Here is a 21,532-nt window from a genome sequence, read left to right as displayed (position 1 = left end):
CCCCTAGGTAGCAGGGACCACAATATGATTGAATTTTACATCCAGTTTGCAAGTGACAAGAATGGGTCTAGGACTAGCATTTTAAATGTAAATAAGGGCAACTATGCGGCCATGAAAGCTGAACTAGCTGAAGTGAAGTGGGATACCAGGCTAGAGGATAGATCAACAAAGAAGCAATGGCAGACACTTAAATTGATATTTTGGAATACATGAAATAAGTATATTCCTACTATAAAGGAAAATTCTAAGACAAGGACCCACCTCCGTGGTTAACACAAGAAGTTAAGGAAAGCATCAAACTTAAGGACAAAGCTGATAACTGCGCAAAGATGAGTGGCAGGTCAGATGATTGGTCAGAATATAAATAACGGCAGAGAATGACTAAAAGACTAATCATGGGAAAGAAATTAGAGTATGAGAGGAAGCTAGTTAGAAATGTAAAAAGGGTAACAACGGTTCCTACGGGTATTTAAAAAGGAAACGAGTAAGTAAATTGAATGTTGGTCCTTCAGAGAGTGAGAATGGGGAGCTAATAGTAGATAATAAGGAAATGGCAGATGAAATGAACAAATATTTTGCTTCTATCGTCACTGTCGAGGGTGTAAAACCTTTCAGTAATAGTTGTAAATGAGGAGGTGGAAGGATGAGAGGAACTTGGTGAAATTACAATCACTAGGCAAGTGGTACTGAGCAAACTGATGGAGCTGCCGGCTGAACAATTCTCTGGGTCGAGATGGACTTCACCCTAGGGTCTTAAAATAGGTAGCTAATGGGGTAGCAGATCCGTTGGTATCAATTTTCCAAAATTCCCTCGATTTGAAAGGTTCTTTTAGAATGGAAAGTAGCAAATGTAACCCCACCAATCAAAAAGATAGGGAGAGACAAAACAGGAAACTACAGGCCAGTTAGCTTGACGTCTGTCGTGGGGAATGTTTTAGAAATGATAATTAAAGAGGTGGTAGCTTGGCACTTATAAAACCTCAAGGCAAATGGGAACAGTCAGCATGGTTTTGCTAGCGTTATTTGAAGGAGTAACATGTGCTGTGGATAAAGGGGAGCCTGTAGACGTGCTATACTTGGATTTCCAGAAGACATTTGATAAGGTGCTGCATTAAAGGTTATTGCAGAAAATAAAAGCTCATGATGTAGGGGGTAACATATTGGCAGGGGCAGAAGATTGGCTGGCTGGCAGAAAACAGAGAGTATACATAAATGCATCTTTGTCTGATTGGCAGGATGTGATGAAAGGAGTCCCGCAGGGGTCTGTACTGGAGCCTCAACTTTTTACAATTTACATCAATGACTTAGATGAGGGTAGCAAAGGCATGGTAGCTAAATTTGCAGAGGACACAAAGATAGGTAGGAAAGGATGATGTGCAGTAGACGTAAAGAATTTGCAGATGGATATAGATAGGTTCATTGAGTGGGAAAAACCTGGCAGATACAGCATAATGTGGGAAAATATGATGTTGTTCACTTTGGCAGGAGGAATAAAAAAGCAGAGTTTTACTTAAATGGAGAACGACTGCAGAATGCCGAGCTGCAGAGGGATCTAGGTGTTCCAGTGCATGAGTCACAAAAGGTTAGCATGTAGGCACAGCAAATAACCAGAAGGCGAATTGAATGCTATCCTTCATTATGAGGGGAATTGAACATAAAGGGATGTTATACTTCAGTATATAGGGCATTGGTGAGACCGCACCTCGAATATTGTGTGCAGTTTTGGTCTCCTTATTTAAGGACAGATTATAAATGCATTGGAGGCAGTTCAGAGGAGGTTTACTATCTTGATTCCTGGAATGCGTGGATTTGTCTTAAGAGGAAATGTTAGACAGGCTGGGCTTGTTTCCACTGGAGTTTAGAAGAGTGAGGGGTGACTTGATTCAAGTATATAAGATCCTAAATGGTCGTTACAAGGTGGAAATGGAAAGAATATTTTCTCGTGTGGGTGAGTCCAGAACGAGGGGCCACTGTTTTAAAATTAGGGGTCGCCTTTAGAGGATAGAGTTGAGTAGAGTTTTTCTCTCTCAGAGTGTTGTGCGACTTTGGGACTGTCTGCCTCAGTAGGCAGTGGAAGCGGGGTCATTGAACATTTTAAAGGCAGAGGTAGATCGATTCTTGTTAGGCAAGGGAATCAAAGGTTATTGGGTGTAGATGGGAATGTGGAACTCGAAACACAAACAGATCAGCATTATGGATTAATTTAAGTGCGAGGGTACATTATATAGTTACTCAACACTGCACTTATCAACCTGAAAAAGGGCAACTGAAAAGCAATGTTGCAGTGGCTTGTAAGATTTCCAAAGGTATAGAAACGGTGAATCCACAAAATACAATTAAACTAAATAAGGAGAGTCATGCTTGATTAGGGTCTTGTGTGCAAATGAGGAATATTGTGCTAGCGAGGAACTTGGTCAGGGAAGGCAAGGATCGAGCTGCTGTGGTCGGCACAGGTAGCAACATCTGTAGGACTTAGAAAGGAGTATTGCTAAGGGAGTATGAACAGCTGGGTGTTTAACTAAAAAGCAGCACCGCAAAGAGAATAATCTTTGAATTACTACCTGTACCATGAGCAATTGGCATAGGGTAAATAAGATCAGAGAGTTCAATGCGTGACTCAGAGATTGAAGTAGGAGAACCGGATTTCGATTCATGGGGCACTGGCACCAGTATTGGGGAAAGGAAGAGTTTACCATTGGGATGGCCATCACCTGGAAACATGGGACAGGAAGGGGTAAAGTGTTCAACAGTAATTTTGTGTCAGAGTGTAAGGTAGATACATGGAATAGCAGTAAAAAAATAAAATTTAAGTCACTTTATATGAATGATTGGAGCATACACAACACAATACATGAACTAATGTCACAGATAGAGATAAATGGTTGAAAGGTAATTGCCATTCCCAGGACATAGTAACAAGGTGACCAAAGCTGGGAAATAAATGCTCCAGCGTTCACAACATTTCGAAAAGACACACAGAATGGAAAAAGGAGGAGTAGTAGCTGTGATAATGAAATATGACAGAAGGACATTCGTGTGAAAGAAACTTGGCTCACAAAAGCAGGAAATAGAATCTGTACAGATGGAAATTAGGAATAGCAAGTGTCAGAAAACACTGTTTATGGGCCCCAAACATTAGTTATACCGTTGAACAGAGCATTAAACATTAAGTTATTGGAGATTGTAACAAAGGCAACAGACATGATAGCTTTAATTTTCATATAGACTGGACCAACGAAACTCACAAAGGTGGGCTGGAAAATGAGTTTGTAGATTGTTTCATGAGTTTTCTTAAGCAATATATTGTGGGATCAACTAGGGATTAAGCTCTTTCAGATCTAGTATTGCGCAACAAGGCAGGTTTAATTAGTAATGTCATAGTAGATGATCTACTGGGAAACTGTGCTCACAACACAGTTGAATTCGATATCAAATTTGTAAATGACACACTCCAATCATAAACAAGAAGCTTAAATTTAAACAAAGCCGATTATGTAGATGTGGGTGGAGGTTGATTGGGTAAATAGACTAAAATGTATGCTGGTAAACAAACATTGGGAAACTTTAAAGAAACATTTTAAAATGTTCAGCAAAACACATTCCATTGAAAGACATAAAGCCAGCACGGAAGACCAATCCGTGGCTCACTAAGGAGGTTAAGAATAATATTAGATTAAAAGAAGAGTCTTATAATTTTGCAAAGAGTGGGCAGTAAATCTGAGCATTGGGAGTGTTCCAGCAAAGGGAAACCAAAAAGTTAATAGAAAGGAGAAAAATGGGTTTTGAGAGTAAACTAGCCAGGTATATAAAAACAGATTGTAAGAGCTTCGCAAGTACATGAACAGGAAGCGAGTAGCTGAAATGAACATTAGTCCCATAAAAGAAGAATGAAGAGACATCATCATGGGGAATGAAGAAATGGCAGAGGCATTGACATAATGTTTTGTGTCTGTCTTCACAGTAGAAGACACATGTTACATAACAGAAATAGAGAGTAACCCAGCAGGCTAATAAGAGTGAGAAAATCACTGTATTTAATCTAAGCAGAAAAATTACTGGAGAAATTCAAGGGACTACAATCTGAAAAATCATCGGGGCCTAATGGTTTACATTTTTGCGTTCGAAAATAGATAGTTGCAACTATAGTTGATGTGCAATATATGATTTTACAAAATTCCCCAGGCCCAACAGATTGGAATTTAACAAATGTGTAAGATTATTAGGTTACTAACAAGAATACTAATCGTTAAAATCTAACTTTATTATAAGAGACTAACACCTAAGCTTGTACTTTACTAACATTTTATTAGATACTCTCCGTTGTAGAATAGTATTGTTGTAAAACTTAGGAGGTATGGTATAGAAAAGATGCCAAGGTGGATGGTTTAGCGGAATTAATGGCAAGTTATAAAGAGCTTGCTCACAGCGAAAATCACGAAAGACATTGAAGGCTGTCTGTGAAAAATTGCTTCTTTCTCTCTGTCAGATTCGATACCATGGCATTGAAAAGCATTGAGATGCAAAAGTCATTCCTTACAAAAGTATGTAAGGTTAGCAACAGTCACATGAAATATTCTTGCTTGGTCAAGGAAAATGTCCTCACACAAGGGGCAGAATATCACGGGGCTGAGCGAGGGGTTAATTGGATAACAGGCAGAATAAAGGATATCCTGAGCTTGCCTTCTTCTTGGCGGAGAGTAAGACCATCCAGAGACAAGAACAAAACAAGCAAGGGACAAAAAAGAAAGCGAGTAAAAGAGGCTCGAGGACCAAAAGACCAAAACTGTGGGGGAAACTATGTTGTGCGCTCTGCCGTTCAAACCTTGACACGAAAGAATATTCGGCATTAAACTATAAATCACCGCCCAAGTTGTTGACATTGTTTATCTGAGAGCTTAATAAACTTGTCCTGACATTGCCCCAATAAGATCTGTTCACAACAAAGCGTTTCTGCCAAGTCTGTTCCTGCCTTAAAGGAGTGCAAAGACTCCAAAAATCTTACCATGGTTATTTAAGAAAGGAGGTAAACAGAAAACAGAAACAGGCCATTTAGTCTGACATCAGTCATGAGACAGTGCTAGAATCTATTATTAAGGAAGTCTTAACAATGCAGTTTAAAAAGTGCCGCATGATTAGAGCAATTCAACATGATTTTAAGAAAGGTAAATCCTGTTTATTAGAATTTTTAAGGATGTAGCTAGTAGGGCGGTTAAGGAGAACCAGTAAACCCAGTATCCTTACATTTGCAAATGGCAATCAATAATGTCCCACACAAATGATTAATGCACAAGATACGGGCTTATGAAGTTGGAGGCGATATCAGCTTAGACAGAGGATTGGTTAACGGACGTGAAGCAGAGAATCGGTATAAATGGAACATTCTTCAAGTTGGCAGACTGTGATTCGTGGAGTGCAACAAGGATTTTTGCTGGAGCCTCAGCCATTTACAATCTGTGTTGATGCCTTAGACGAAAGAGTGAGTAAAGTATCTAAATTTGCTGGTGGTACAAAACTAGTTGGGAATGCAAGCTGTGAGGAGGACACAAAGAGGCTGCAAAGAGATATAGACGGATCGAGTGGGCAACAAGGTGGTGCATGGAGTATAATGTGGGAAATTGTGAGATTATTCACCTTGGTTGTAAGAACTGGAAAGCAGAGTATTTTATAACGGCTTTCAAATTATCTAAATCCCTTCGTACACTCTTTATGCCCTGTTTACAACTGAATTTCCTACCTACCTTTGTGACATTATCAAATTTAGCTACCATACATTTAGTCGCATCATCCAAGTCATTGATATAGATTGTAAATAGTTTTGTTGAAATTCGTTGGGCGTCACTGGCTAGCGTTTATTGCCCATCCCTTGTTCAGAAGGTTCATTTGAAAATCACATGGAGGCCAGTTCAATACCTTCCTGAAAGAACATTAGTGAAATCGAGATGGGCTTTTATGACAATCGGCAGTGGTTTCATCGTCATCATTAGACTTTTAATTACAATAAAACCAGGTTTTTATTGAATTCAAATTCCACCATCAAGCATAGTTGGGATTCGAACCCAGGGCACCAGAACATTACCCTGGGTCTCCAGATTACCAGTACAACGACAATACCACTATGCCATCGCCTCCCCATCATCACTAGCTCCTTGAGGGCCCAACACTAATCCCAGTGACATTCCACTAGTTATCAATTTACCAGCAGTTTACCAACTTGAAAATCATCCATTTATCATTACCCTCTGCTTCCTGTTATCTCACCAATGCTCTTTCCGTTCTATGTTAACCCTTCACTAAAAGCTCTTATTTTGTGTTGTGACCTTTCATGTGGCACTTTATCGAATGCGCTTTGGAAATTAAGGTAGACTACACCTAGATGTTTCCTATATAACCTTGATAGTTGTTTTCTCAAAGAACTTCAAGAAATTTGTCAAACACGATTTCCCTTTCACAAACCCATGTTTACTCTGCCTGATTATATTGTTATTTTCTAAATGTCCTGTCAATACCTCCTTAATAATGGATTTTAGCATTTTCCCCATGACCGATGTTAGGCTAACTGGCCTATAGTTTCCTGTTGTCTGTCTCCCTCCTTTCTTGAATAGATGTGTTACATTTGTGACCTTCCAATCAGCTGGGACCTTTCCAGCATCTGAGAGATTTTGGAAGATTGCAACCAATACATCTACTATTTCTGTAGCCCCTTGTTTTAAGACCCTAGGATGCAGATAATCAGCATCATGTAACAATATGTCATAATCAATAGTGACGCCCATTACAGCCTGAAAATTTAAGCTAGTTACTAAGCATCAGCACTTCCCTAAAAATACCAGTCTGCCTTAACTTTGGGGCTCAATATCCCCTTATCCAGACATGCAGTTTGCACTTAATAATTACTCACACCGTCACATTTCTAAATTGCCTGGTTACTGCAAACTTCAAATTAACTCCGATTACTACATTATCAAAGTCAATATTCTATAAAATAAGACAAACTCTAGTAAATGAATAAAAGGATTTGTTTTAATTGAACCAATCCATGATATCTTTTACAGCCTGAACACCTCCACCTTTCAATGAAGGTATTGCACGACCATCTGCGTAAATGTTTCCCTGAACCATGTGGAATCCTGCAAATCCGTCAGATCATAAAGTTCTTTGCCTATATATTTTCTGGAAATAGGGAGTGATATATTGTCATTCTTCAGAGGTACAAAGCCACAGAGATCTCCTTTACGCAGAGTGCACAAGGGCCTGTGAGATGTGACTTAAATCAGGTGTAATTTGGAAGGTTCTAGTAGAATAAAAAGTGAATGCTGCTGTTACGTTAACAGCCACAGGTAATGCTGTGCCCTGCCACCTGTGTGCTCGTTTCACGAGGTAAGAGACCACTGACGCCCTCCATGGTAAATCATATCCTCCTCATGCACACATCTGGGGTTATGTACTTTGGCTGCTTGACTGCTTGCAGCTAGTTTCAAGGCCTGGTTCTCAGGCTGGCTGCCGACTGAAGGTTCCAATGGATCTGCTGGGACCTAGGGTAATAAGGACGCAGTCCCTGAAACCAACTGTGATCACATGACATCTGAGCTAACACTTCTGAGGCCCACCCAGTCTAGTTTGGAGGGGGAGACCTTTGTGATACAATGGAAAGTTGATAGTGGCCATTGAGTTTTGATCTTTTCTTTTGCATAGTATGAAACATGAACAGAAGCAGTTAGGAAACTCCATAAGCATTAGGTGTCCGCCCATCCTTAAATAAGGAGATGTATGAATGTCAGAGATGGCTCTGAGACCCTCACCTATGTCCATATTTAATTAGGCATTCGCTTGAGATATGTTACTGTCTGTAGTCCAAATGTTAAAAGTCACATGATTTGTGGAGCCACTTTAACAATGAAACAAAAGCAAAATACTGCGGATGCTAGAGATCGAAAATAAAAACAGATATTACTGGAAAAACTCAATAGGTCTGGCAGCATCTGTGGAGAGAGAAACAGAGTTAACGTTTCGAGTCTAATATGACTCTTCTGTGGAACGGAAAGAGGTAGTTTTATAAAAGCGTAATAAAGAAAGTGAGATGCAAAGGCACAGAAGCTGAGGGAGGGGATTCCAGAGCAATTAATATGGAGAATGCACAAGACACCAGAATTGGAGAAATACAGAGATCTTGGACTTTTATACGGCTGGAAGAGGTTGGAGACAGGAGGCGACGAAGGCATGAGGAAGTTGGAAACAAGGATGTATATTTTAAAATCGAGGCTTTGTTGGACGGGGTGTCAACGCAGGCATAATATTGGTGGGGTGAACGGCACTTGGTGTGAGTTGTAATGTGTAATGTGAGAATAAGGAAAGAGCGTTTTGGCTGAGTTCAACTTTGAGGGGCGGAAGGTAAGAGGTTAGCAAAGAAAGTATTATCGGAGTCAAGCCCATTTGTAACAAAGGCATGGGTCAGAGTTTCAGCAGCATATGATCTGAGACAGACGTTTAGTCGTCACAATGGAGAAGACCCGTTGGAGGATGATAGCAATGCAAAGGCTGCAGACAGGCTGAAAAAGATGAGGAGGAATAATTTAATGTCAGAAGATATGATTTGACTCCTATGGGGCATGGGTAGCAGGTACAGCTATGGAGTTGCAAGAACGATGGGCACGGACTTGGAAGGTAAAAACGCATTCAAGAACTTTGAAAAGGAAAGGGAGATTGGAGATGGAACAATTGATGCAAATACAGAGTAGACAAGTTTATATTTTTAAGAGTGTTTAGGGCGAGAGCTTTTAGGGAAGGTGGCAATGCCGGAGGAGAGGACCCGTTAGTAATATCAGCTAACATGAAGGAATGGAAGGGAACTTGGTGGGGTGAGTGGTTTGGTGGGAATTGGGAGCTGAATATGAGTCGCCCGGAAAAGCTGAATTCAGACAGAAATTAGTTGAAATAGGCGAGAAAATAAAGTAAGTTGTGACTTCAGGGGTAGAGCAATGGGGAAACAATTGTGGTCACCATGTAATAAAATGGCTTATATAGAGGCACTGGAGAGTGGTTGCAATGATGATACTACAAATGCGAGGCATACCCATCAGGAAAGGAGGAACAGATTGGGTCTCTTTTTTCTTGAAAAGGGAAGTTTGACTGTGACCTAACAGATATTTAACACTGTGGAAGGATTTAATAGGGTACACACTAGTGACGTGGAGCTAAACTAGAACTCCTAATTTAAAGATAGTCACCCATAAATCAAATTGGGAATTCAGAAGCAACCTTTTTATGCAGACATAGGTACCACAGTGCGTGGCTGTGGAAATAGTAATGCTTCTGACTTTTTTGGCCAGGAGATGATAGGGAAGTAGCAGAGGTGGCTGAATAGATGATGTCTCATTTAGTAAGCAGTCCATGAGCCCCTCGCACTTGCTAGAGGTGATGGAGAAGGAGGTAGGAGACAGGGATTTAAGGAGATGGATTACGATGGAAAAGAGAAACGGCGGTCATTTTGCCTTTGAGTAGTTTTGGCAGAGGAAAGCAGGCCCCAATAAGGGTATAAATAGTTCACCCAGATAGGGCAATGAATAGCTAAACCAATTGCTTCAATCCGTATCTCTTGAATTTAAGAGGGCGGAGATGAGGGCTGCACCGAGGGAAACCACCTGAGTGAGAAATAATGGTGGCTTCAGTGGAGCTAAGGGCATCAAAGTTGGAAATTCGGGTGTGGTTGAGCAGATTGGCAGTTGCCGAAAACTCATGATGAATGGTGGAATTTGAGAATTGAAAAGTGCTGGTGTAGATTACTTCGGGGAGAGGTATTTCCAGGGATAGACACCAAGGGAAGTGGAATTTGGAGAGGAAATGGAAAGGGAATAAGTCAGTAGAGAGGGAGAAAGGACGTGATCAGGGATGGCCTTATTTGTGATTGACGCAATGGGAGTAGAGATGCAATAGGACAAGACAAGGTCGAGAGCGTGGACATTAATATGAATATGGCCCTTTACAAGGAGGGAGAGTTTAAGTGAAGATAGGATGGTGGCGATCTCGGAGGAGAAAGAGCGCGAAGAGCTGAGATACAGATTGAAATCAGCGAGGATGAGAAATCACTCAGTGTAGAGGGTGAGAGAAGAAAGTAGTGAAGTTGTCTTTGTGAGAAACTTGCATTGTAACTGGTTGGGCGGTCGAGAACAATTAATTTAAAGGGCACACTAGAGGGTTAGAACGAGCTAGTCTCAAAGAAAGAGAGTATTCCAGAAGGATAGAGGCACAGGCCAAAGTATATTTGGTCAGTGAATTTCGCCACCACTGTGACAGTGTGAACGGAGCCAGTGCAGCAACGTATAGACAGGTGGAAAGACTTCGTTAAGGGCTAAAGTGTTATGACCTCTCAATCAGGTTACCCTAAATGCCAGATAGTCGATAAAATCATCCAGAATTGACTCCTGGATAACAAGAGCCTTGCTCAAAAGTGCAAGGAGACGCCGAAGGTGATTGATGAATCTATGGCGAAGCCCACAGTCTCAGCTGTGGCAGCAGTAAGTATGATAGCTAGGAGATTAGCCCAACAGATTATCGCCATGGGAAGATAGCAGGTAGAGTAGCATGGAGTAGGTGAAGCTTCTACAAGTTAGCAGGCAGCGACAAGCACAATGATGGGCCCTCTGCAGGATGCCAAGAGAATCGTTATCAGAAGATATACCGGCATCAAAGAAGGAGTGGAGCAGTGAATGATGTAAGATTGCGAGAGAATGGTCAAAGGCTGGCAATAGATGGCCAAGGATAGATTTCCACGGCAAAAGAGTTCCATACGGAACTAAGAGCCAAAGAGCCTTAGAATATAGAGCCTTCCAAGATAATTTATTTCCAAACGAAGCACTTTGAATTTCTGTACATTCAGTTTCATCTGTCAGCTCTTTGCTAAATTCTCCAAACTCAAATCCTCCTTTAGGTTATCTTCTTCAACTTTGGAGTCCACCACTTATTTAGTTTTCTACAGTCTACAAATGTGCTCGTGATTCCTCACCCCAGATCATATAAAGAGGAGAAGTACGAAGGCAAATCACTATGAGACGCCAATGGTGCCATTCTCCTGAGCCGATGACAATTCCTATATCATTGCCTGTTGGGTTCGATCTCTCTACATCTTACGTTTACATTGTAAAATATTTCAACTGATTCTTGCACTATCCATTTCCAGCATCATCTTTCCATAATATCATGATAATGAAAGAAATATCATTGAATTGCGTCTGGAAATATTTGACTTTGAAAGTAAGACCCGGGTTTTTAAAAATGTACACACGCCACTGGCTGGAATGCTGCAGGGCGACTCCCTAAGAGGTAATGGGCCCCTATCCTGTTGCCAGGCAAGGTACTTCTAAAGACATCCAGAAACGTTTTGCTCCCTCTGATAGTGACAATAGGACATAATGGGAGATGAGTATCATCTTATCAAGAAATCATGTGAGCAATGCCAAGACAGATTTGTGAATTCGCTTCCCATTTGGAAAACACAAAGGAGAGGTTAAAGTGAGTTGAAAAGCTGCCCTGAAGACTGTCTGTTGGTGGGCGTACTGAGAGAGCAAGAGCTGGAAGTTTGACTCAGAAGTAACAGCCACACAGTACCCCTGCAAATCGCCATTTTGCAGTGTCCCGACCCCTCTTCCTCTTTACCGGAGTCAGCTCTACTGGAACCTCAAAACCGATCATTCGCCTACCTAAATTCTTACTTTTAACCTGTATGAACATATGCATGTATTTTATCCTTTCTTGCCTTTAATAGTTAACAAACTGACTCTTACTTTTAACTCAAGAAAGCCTGATCAAATAGGCTCCTTCAAAACCAGAACGGCTGGGACTGGGAAAAAGTTATCCCTGAAAGGGGCCCTTTTTAGATTAAATCTTGCAGCGACTAAGAGAAGAGGAGGGGGGCTGAATAAAGGCAGCTCATCCCTCCTCACCCGGGGCATATCAATTTGGGGGTGTCCCAGCCAGACGTGATAAATTGAAGGACCTCGCCTGGATCAACAACTTTGGGGAACCTCACCTCGGGTTGGGTCTTAACAATCGGAACTGTATGAAACGCTTGGGTTGAAATCGTGATATTGATTGGACCTTGGCCTATTCCTTGATAATGCATTGATGATTTAGAAAATGACTGCAAGTTAGTTTGTTGCCAATCGTTAATGGATGTGGCTTCACTAATTAGGCCGTCATTTACTGCACATCCCTAATTGCTCTTGCGGGGTTGTTGATGTGCTGCCTTCCCAAACCACTGCAGCCCATGTGGAGTTTGCACACCCACAGTGTTTTAAGGGAGGGACTTACACGTCTTCAACCCAGCAATAGTAAAGGAAAGGTGATATGATGTGGATGAGAACGAATTTATCAGACGGTTGCTTCACTAGCCTGTGAGACAACTCTCAATGTTGATACAAGTATCTGCATGTTAGTGAAGAGGACTTTGCAGAGTTGACCGTGCTGGGTGTACCTTCGATATATCCCGTGCCTCGGTTGAAGTCGGCTGGTCCGTCCACGATTATTCTTGTTGGACCTATCCGCAATTGTATACTGCACATAAACATATTCCTTCACTTACTCGCCTTGGGTTAGTGTGAAGAGCTCATCGACTTCTTTCACAATGGGGGTTAGACCATCTGCTCAGTTACCTTTTGCTTCTCCCTTCACCTCTCTCATATTCTCGAATCTTTAACTTGCTCCAGTTTTGCTTATCATTTTCCCTCACACATTCTCTAATCTCATATTGTCCACGTGAACAACGTTTTGTTCAATTGGCACATTCTTAGTAATGTCCTGACCATCCTGCTTCCCTTCTTCACTTGCAGGCCAGCCAACATGTTAGTATATTCTTCCCAAGCACTTGCCTCTCCCTCTGAAAACTGCTACCATCATGCTTGTCCTCAGAAAACCCACACATGCCCCGTCTGTCCTTGCAGGCTACAGTGTCATCTCAAAGTTCCCTTTTCACTTCAATGTCCTCCCAAATTCTTGCCCATCTTTTCCGCAAATCCGTGTTTGAAAATCCAAAATTAGATTTCCACGCCTGACACATCACAACAAAGCCACAAATGTCACACTCTGTGACTGTGCATGTTGTTGAAAATTCCTCTTGTTCTCGACTGCTCCAAAGCCTTTGACATAGTTGACCAAGATAAGCATAGCCAGATAACCTTAAGCGACGGATTCTCTTTCCACTCATATTGCTACTTCTGGATTCCTGCAAAGATTTGTCTTTGGACCCTGGCCCTTCACTCATGCCTGGTACCATTGTCTGAAAACGTGTCTTCATTTTCACATGTACGCTGGTGCCACGTAGCACTGCTCCTCCAGCACCTCTCTGACTACTGCAGTGGCAATGCATTGCCAGACTGTTTGTTTAACCCAGTCACAATGGGCCACAATTTCAACCAATTAACCATTGGGAAAACCAAAGCCATTTTGTTCAACCTCAAGAATAGAGTATCTGCGTTGCCAGTATCACGGTTAAAAGTGGAGGTAGCATGGGAGTTAAATAGGGTAAAACATAATTGAAGAGAGTTCGGTATATATAAGTTTGGCAGCACCTCAAGTAGCAAAAGCCAATCGGTTAGGATGGGATGCAGCCTAGGTTGCTGAGGGAAGTATGATTGGAAATTGCGAGGTTCTACCAACCATCTTCTGATTCTCCTTAGATATGGGAGTGGAGTCAAGGGGCCATTGGTTTTAAAAATATTAAATTCTTGTCCAAAAAGGAGAAAGGGATAAACCCTGCAACTGCAGAGCAGCCAGCCTAACATCGGTGGCGGTGACAATCTTCCAGATAATGACCCTGAAAGATCATTACTTGAAAAAAACTATGGATTAATAAATTAGAGCCGGCACAGCTTTTTTAATTTTGTATGAATGGACATTCAAATGAAATTTTAAAAAATGCCACATAATAGATTTGTTGGCAAAATTATAGCCCATGGAATGAAAGATGTAGTTGTTGCATGAAAGTGAGATTGGCTGAGGGACAAAAAGCAGTCTGGAATGGTAAACAGATGATTTTATTCAGAGAGGAGGGAAATGTACGCTGGTGTCTTACAGGGCTCGCTGCTGGGCCGACGTCTCTTTTTGTATATATTTCGAAAGCCTGGGCTTGAATGCACAGAGCATAATTTCAAAGTTTGTTAATGGCGCGGAGCAACAGACTTCAGGGGGCAAGGTCAACTCAGCGGTATAATTTTAAAGGGGTTACAGGAACAGAAATCTCGGTCGTTACGTATGTATGTCTTGAAGGTGAGAGGACAGCTTGAGGGAGCTGTTAAAATGCACACGGAGTTATTGGCGTTGCAAACAGAGTAAAAGGATACTCTCCAGCAGAGTAAAACGGACTTCCGGTTCGCTATCGCCAATTTTGTCCCTTTGCTCAAGACCAACTCACCCACTACGAGTTGGGAAATATCGATGAACAGATTCAACAGCGCAGCAGCATCTACACATCACACACTACATATTTCTTTCTTTTAAAGTAGCTTAGCAAACTCCTTCATGAGCATTGAAAACACTGCAACCAAAAAAACCTGAAAACCCTTGCATTATCGATTGGACATCTTTTACATCAGAAATAAAAAGCGTATTGGAATTGAAATTCGTTCAATCGTTTTATTGAACAGCTGTATTAGAATAGATGAGCAGTAAGAAAATACGCAGAAAATAAGAATCTTAACATTGCCTTTTAATTACATGATTGGATGCATATAAACTGCCAAATTAATATTGAGATTTCAGTTAACACCAACAATCCTTCGCTCAAATCCTTTTAAAATCAACAAGATTTAGTTCCAAGTGCATTATGATTTTTCTTAAATCTCCGAAAAGCAATAACTTTCTACCATTTTTGTCACATGTAAGAAACGAGCGTCGATAAACAAACTTTCTCAACTGGGCCAAGTGCCGTTTCCATAAACAAATATAGCTCGATCTCGAGATGCTTGTTTGAAGCGGATTTGCCTGAGTCTCATGTTTAACCAGGCAGGAGTGAAAGTTCTACTCTGAGGCTGACAGAGTCAAATAACTGTTCACACTGAAAGTGTTGTGTCGTCCCCTGCTAGACCCGACTGGTCTCAACCCCATTGCCTCTGACACTGCCATCTACAGTCCATTCAATCTCCTCAGCTCCCGGGTTAAAAACTTTCACCAAACACACCAGGTTCGCTGTGTTGTTCGCTGTGATTTGATCCGATGAAGGCGGAAGGAGGGAGACCGATGGTTCCTGAGGATCTGTTAAAAAAAAAATCACGTGTTGATGGTGTTCGGAAATTGCTTCTATTGCAGCACAATATTTGTTCAAAGTAATATAATTAGCATTTCATCAATACATTCAACATAATAAATAAATCTCTTTGGATTATATATGCTTCAAAATATTACATAAATGTTATGGACACTTTATTCATTTGCCAACTGAAGTGCTCCCGTCTACAATTTGCATTAAAGGTACATTACATGGAAAAATCTTGACTGCGCGCGATACTGTAGTTTACTGTAGTTTACAATGGAGGGCAGCAAATTGGCAGTAGCCGAAACAATTTCGGGATTTTTATTTCCCGACTTCAATTTAAATGCAACTTAGGAATCATACGCATCGGCAAAATCTACTTCAAAGAATTTCCTATATCTTATTCTGATTCGGTTGTTAAGTCATCAAGAGGGGAGACAGACACATGATCTTTATGAATAGAAGCCTCAATGTCCATAGCTTACAGATATATAGACAATGTAATACAGATAAAACATTTTGGCGCTTTGAAATCTAACCGCTTAAAAACTGGCCAACGAAAATCGCATGGTACCAACATTAAGCTGGCAGTGTAATACATTTTACTTTTCTTTGAAATGCTACTTTATGCACTGAAACAATTAACTGAGCGTTTTTGCGAGTCTTGTTCTTTTCGTTATTTGGGGAATAAAATCCAGTCTTCCTATTATAATAATTCAAGCAGATTTATATCTACCTTAATACCGGTTGATTCAGTTTATGGAATTAAATTCCATGCCGGCCATGATCTCATTGAATGGCGAAATAGGCTCGAAGGGCTAACTGGGTTGCTCCTGTTCCCTTGTTCCTATGCTGAATTTATTAAACGAGCGCTTTAGTTTTACTTGTAGGTTTTCACATCTTTGCATTTTTCTGTTGCACCGGTCGCGTGATCCATTCCACATTTTACTTCAATGCACATTCACATTCCATACTCAGAGTGTGAGCGCGCATTTCATTAACTCGCAGCGTACCTCATTCTAATAAGATTGGATTCCAATAATAATTTACGAGATTTGATTTTATATTCCTGAATTGGTGTTTGGTGTCAACAGCAACGGCATAGACGAATTTCAATCAGGATCGAGATATCCTCTCGCAATTTATCAACCACGTTCTAAGGCAGTAATTTCGATTGCTTTCACATTTCCCCTGAAGTTCTCAACACAGTAAAGTTCTCTGCAACGTTTGCGATGTGATTGTTATATGGAAATTGGGGGGAACCACTTTTGTGCTGATTAAAACATTTATAGTCCCTGCTTTCACGGCATATTTTAAACAATGTATTTAAAAACAAAGAATCCATCCATGGAACGCAATTTAAAAATAAAACGAAACTATTTTAATTGCGCGTTAAAGAGAGAGCGATCATCAATCCATTCGGATTGACATGAAGGACAGGAAGAGATCGGTCACATTATTCGGATACACTACAACCTCCAAATGGTGTTCGGAAAGTGCGAGGAGAAATATGCAAGCAAATAAATGAAAATGTAAGTTAAAGGATCCCGTTTCAAGATCATGGGAGAATTTACTGTCCGAACAGCACGACATTTTATTCACTACGCAGATTTGGTTTAACACGACACTCAAATCAAAATTTGACTCTGAGATATTAATATATCAATGCGGTTTAAAAATGCTTTGAAATTCTTCAGTATTTTAGCAAAGATATTAAACGGTAAACTATTGATGTCCCCTTCCATCACTTTACTGATGATCAAGAGTGATGGAACGGTTATTGGCTGGGTTGGATTTGTCCTTTTTGTATAAAGGACATACCTGGGCAATTTTCCACATTGCCTGGTATACGCCAGTGTTGTAGCTGTACTGGAAAGGCTTGGCTAGGGACGTGGCAAGTTCAGGAGCACATGTCATCAGTGCCACTGCTGGAATGTTATCAGTGCCCACAGACTTTACAGTATCCAGTGCCTTCAGCCGTTTCTTGATATCACGTGGAGTAGCAGAAAACTGGCACCTGTGATGCTGGGGAAATCAGGAGGAGGCCTCGATGAATAATCCACTCGGCACTTCTGGCTGAAGTTGGTTGCAAATGCTTCAGCCTTGTCTTTTGCAATGATGTGCTGGGCTCTCCCATCATTGAAGTTTGGGATATTTGTGAAGTCCCTCCTCTGGTTAGTTTTTTGATTGTCCATCACTATTCACAACTGGTTGCAACAGGGCTGCAGAGCTTAAATTTGATCCGTTAGTTGTGGGATTACTTCGCTCTGTTTATTGTTATGATCCTCCCCTGAGGTTACCACTGGACAAGCCTGATTCTAGGGTGGAACCCAGCTTGATAGATCCTTACTTGTATTTATTTGTTTAGATATGTGGAGAGGGGCTACTGAATAGAGTTGCTGGAGTCAGCTAATGAACTCTTAACAAACGCATAAAACATTTATTGAACAAGAATAGATGAACGATATTACAATACTCCTTCACCCACAACTATGCCTTTATAGATATATGCAGATTTGTAAGGATAACACAAGTTTCAAAATCTATCTTATACTCTGGGGTGTTGATTGTGGGGATACTAGTGAAAGGATGTACTAATGATGATAATAAGAGTAGAAAGCAGGATGAGCAAGTGACTGATGGCCCTAGTGGGGGTGGGGTGGGGGGAGGGAACGTGTGGGAGAAAAGATCGAAATAGGCTAAAAGTGGGGAGAAAACAATTAATGGAAATATATTTTTAAAATAATAATAGAAGTAGGTGGGAAATATATATAAATATATATATATATCTATACACATAAAAATTAGGAAGTAAACATTTGAAAATAGGGGATCAAAAAGGGATCAGGATGGAGGAGAGAGTTCATGATCTGACGTTGTTGACTTCAATGTTAAGTCCAGAAGGCTCTAAAGTGCCTCATCGGAAGATGAGGTGCTGTTCCTCCAGTTTGCGTTGAGCTTCACTGGAACATTGCAGCAGGCCAAGGACGGACATGTGGGCATGAGAGCAGGGTGGTGTGTTGAAATGGCAAGTGACGGGAAGGTCTGGGTCATGCTTGCGGACAGACCCAAGGTGTTCTGCAAGGTGGTCACCCAGTCTGCGTTTGGTCTCTCCAATGTAGAGGAAACCGCAGTGGGAGCAGCAAATGCAGCAGACCAAATTGAGCGAAGTGCAAGTGAAATGCTGTTTCACTTGAAAGGAGTGTTTGGGTCCTTGGACGGTGAGGAGGGGGGGAGTAAAGGCACAGGTGTTGCACCTTCAGCGATTGCTGAAGATGCTGTGGGAGGGGGTTGAGGTGTAGGGGATGATAGAGGAGTGGACCAGGGTGTCCTGGGGAAACGGTCCCTACGGAATGCCGACAGGGGGGTGAAGGGAAGATGTGTTTGGTGGTGGCATCATGCTGGAGTTGGTGGAAATGGCGAAGGATTGTCCTTTGAATGCGGAGGCTGGTGAGGGGAAGGGGGAGCCTATTATGGTTCTGGGAGGAAAAGAAAGGTGTGAGGGATGAGGCGCAGTAGATGGGTCGGACACGGTTGAGGGCCCTGTCAACCACTGTTCAGTGAGAGAACAAGTTCAGCCAGACAGAGAGTGGTGGTGGGTGGGGATTTTTCGGACCTCTGTTCGAGGAAGAAGCGGAGAGCCTGGTGGGGGATGGAGATGTAGAGGGATTGGACATCCATGGTGAAGAGAAGGTTGTTAGTGCCAGGGAACTGGAAATTGTTGATATGATGTAGGGCATCAGAGAAATCGTGGATGTAGGTGGGAAGAGGCTGGATCAGGGGAGAGAGAATGGAGTCAAGATAGGAAGAAATGAGTTCCGTGGGGCAGGAATAGGCTGTCACGATTGGTTGACTGGGACAGTCTGTTTGTGGATTTTGAGGGGGAGGTGGAAGGGGGCTGTCCAAGGTTGCGAGACTATGGGGTTGGAAGCTGTGGAGGGAAGATCTCCAGTGGAGATGAGGTCAGTGACAGCCCTGGAAACCATGGCTTGATGTTTGTTGATGGTGTCATGGTCCGGGGGGAGGTAGGAGAAAGTGTCTGAGGGTTGGCACTCAGCCTCTGCGAGGTAGAGGTCAGTTCGCCAGACAACAACAGCACCACCCTTGTTAGCAGGTTTGATAACAAAGTCAGGGTTGGACCTGAGAAAATGGAGTGCGGCAAGTTCAGGGGAGACAGGTTAGAATGGGTGAGAGGAGCAGAGAAACTCTCACTGAACAATTTCTCCTTAAACTCGTCTCACTTCCTCTAAATACAGGGTGTGGCTATGGGTACCCGCATGGTCATCAGTTATGCCTGTCTCTTTATGGTGTATGTGGGACATTCCTTGTTCCAGTATTACTCAGGCTCCCTCCCACAACTCTTTCTCTGGTACATCGATGACTGTTTCGGTGCCACTTCATGCTCTCATCTGGACCTGGAAAATTTTCTTAATTTTGCTTCCAATTTCCACCCCTACATCACTTTCACATGGTCCATCACTGACACTTCCCTTCCTTTCCTTGAACTCTCTGTCTCAATTTCTGGTGATAGACTGTCCACCGACTCCCACAGCTACCTCGACTACAACTCCTCACACCCTGCTTCCTTTAAGGAATCCATCCCATTCTCTCAGTTCCTCCGCCTCTGTCACATCTGTTCCAATGATGCCACTTTCCAAAACAATGCTTCTGTTCCTTAACTGAGGTTTCCCACCCACAGTGGTTGACAGGGTCCTCAACCGTGTCCTACCCATTTACCGTGCCTCTGCCCTCACACCTTCCTCTCCCTCCTAGAACCATGATAGGGTCCCCCTTGTCCTCACCTTTCACCCCACCAGCCATCGCATTCAAAGGATCATTCTCCGTCATTTCCGCCAACTCCAGCATTATGCCACCACCAAACACATCTTCCCTTCACCCCCCATGGCGGCGTTCCACAGGGATAGTTCCCTCCAGGACACGCTGGTCCACTCCTCCATCACCTCCTACACCTCAACCCCCTCCCACGGCACCTTCCCTTGCAACCGCAGAAGGTGCAACACCTGCCCCTTTACTTCTCCTCTCCTCACCGTCCAAGGGCCCAAACACTCCTTTCAAGTGAAGCAGCATTTCATTCGCACTTCCCTCAATTTAGTCTACTGCATTCACTGCTCCCAATGCGCTTTCCTCTACATTGGAGAGACCAAATGCAGACTTGGGTCTGTCCGCAAGCATGACCCAGACCTTCCTGTTACTTGCCATTTCAAAACACCACCCTGCTCTCATGCTCAAATGTCCGCCCTTGGCCTTCTGCAATGTTCCAGTGAAGCTCAATGCAAACTGGAGGAATAGCACCTCATCTTCTGATGGGGCACTTTACAGCCTTCTGGACTTAACATTGAGCTCAACAACTTCAGATCATGAGCTCTCTCTTCCACCCTCACCCCTTTTTGATCTCCTTTTCTCAAATATTTGTTTTTAAATTTTTATATATATATATTTTCCCACTTAATTATATTATTATTTAAAAAATTTATTTCCATTCATTGTTTTATCTCCACCTTTTAGCCTTTTTCAATCTTTTCTCCCACACGTCCCCTCCCCCCACCACACCCCCACTAGGGCCATCTGTCACTTGCTCATCCTGCTTTCTACTCTTAATGTCACCAGTAGCACCCCCTTTAGCCAGCATCACCACAATCAACACCGCTTTGGCCTTTTTTTTATGACATCTTTTGCAATCTCTCCTTGCCTCCACCTATCACTGGCCTTCTATCCAGCTTCACTTGTCCCAACCCCCTTACACAGTATATATTTCATCACATTTCTATTTCTCTTTAGTTCTGAAGAAGATTCAGATGGACTCGAAACATTAACTCTGTCTTCCTCTCCACAGATGCTGTCAGACCTGCTGAGTTTTTCCAGCAATTTTTGTTTTTGTTTCAGATTTCCAGCATCCGCAATATTTTTCTTTTATCTTAGTGTTTAATTCACTGACACATCTCTTCCAGGATTGCCTACCTTGAAGAAGCACTGCTCTTCTCTCCAACAGGATTTCCGCTTGTGTCTTTTGCCCTGTACACCTTCATTGCGTTCCATTTCCCTCCTGGTGTTTGACAAGGTGTTTACCAAAACTCGCTTTCACAGCCATATTTCCTTCCTCAGTGACTGTCCCCGTCTCTGACTTAACTCACGTGGATTCCAACTGAAGCTCCATCCCTCACGTTCCCACCCAGGATTACAGGTATCTCCTGGACATACAATGCTCCTCGGACTGCTGTTCTCGCCACATCCTGAGAACCACACTCAGTGCCATGCGCCACTATGTGAACACAC

At 42.2% G+C, this 21,532-nt stretch overlaps 1 pseudogene across 1 annotated transcript in view; it reads right to left on the bottom strand.

Moving 5' to 3' along the window:
- Positions 1-21,532, bottom strand: part of LOC144687995 (Ig heavy chain C region-like) — a 46,998-nt pseudogene that overhangs the window by 9,092 nt on the left and 16,374 nt on the right. Inside the window, exon 4 of the transcript XR_013578253.1 lies at positions 14,853-14,976. The product of XR_013578253.1 is annotated as an Ig heavy chain C region-like (transcript). The remainder of the gene's footprint in view (positions 1-14,852; positions 14,977-21,532) is intronic.

This window comes from Cetorhinus maximus, chromosome 12 (genome assembly GCF_964194155.1).
Source record: "Cetorhinus maximus chromosome 12, sCetMax3.hap1.1, whole genome shotgun sequence".
Taxonomy (NCBI): domain Eukaryota; kingdom Metazoa; phylum Chordata; class Chondrichthyes; order Lamniformes; family Cetorhinidae; genus Cetorhinus; species Cetorhinus maximus.
This window is presented reverse-complemented; position numbering and strand designations above follow the sequence as displayed.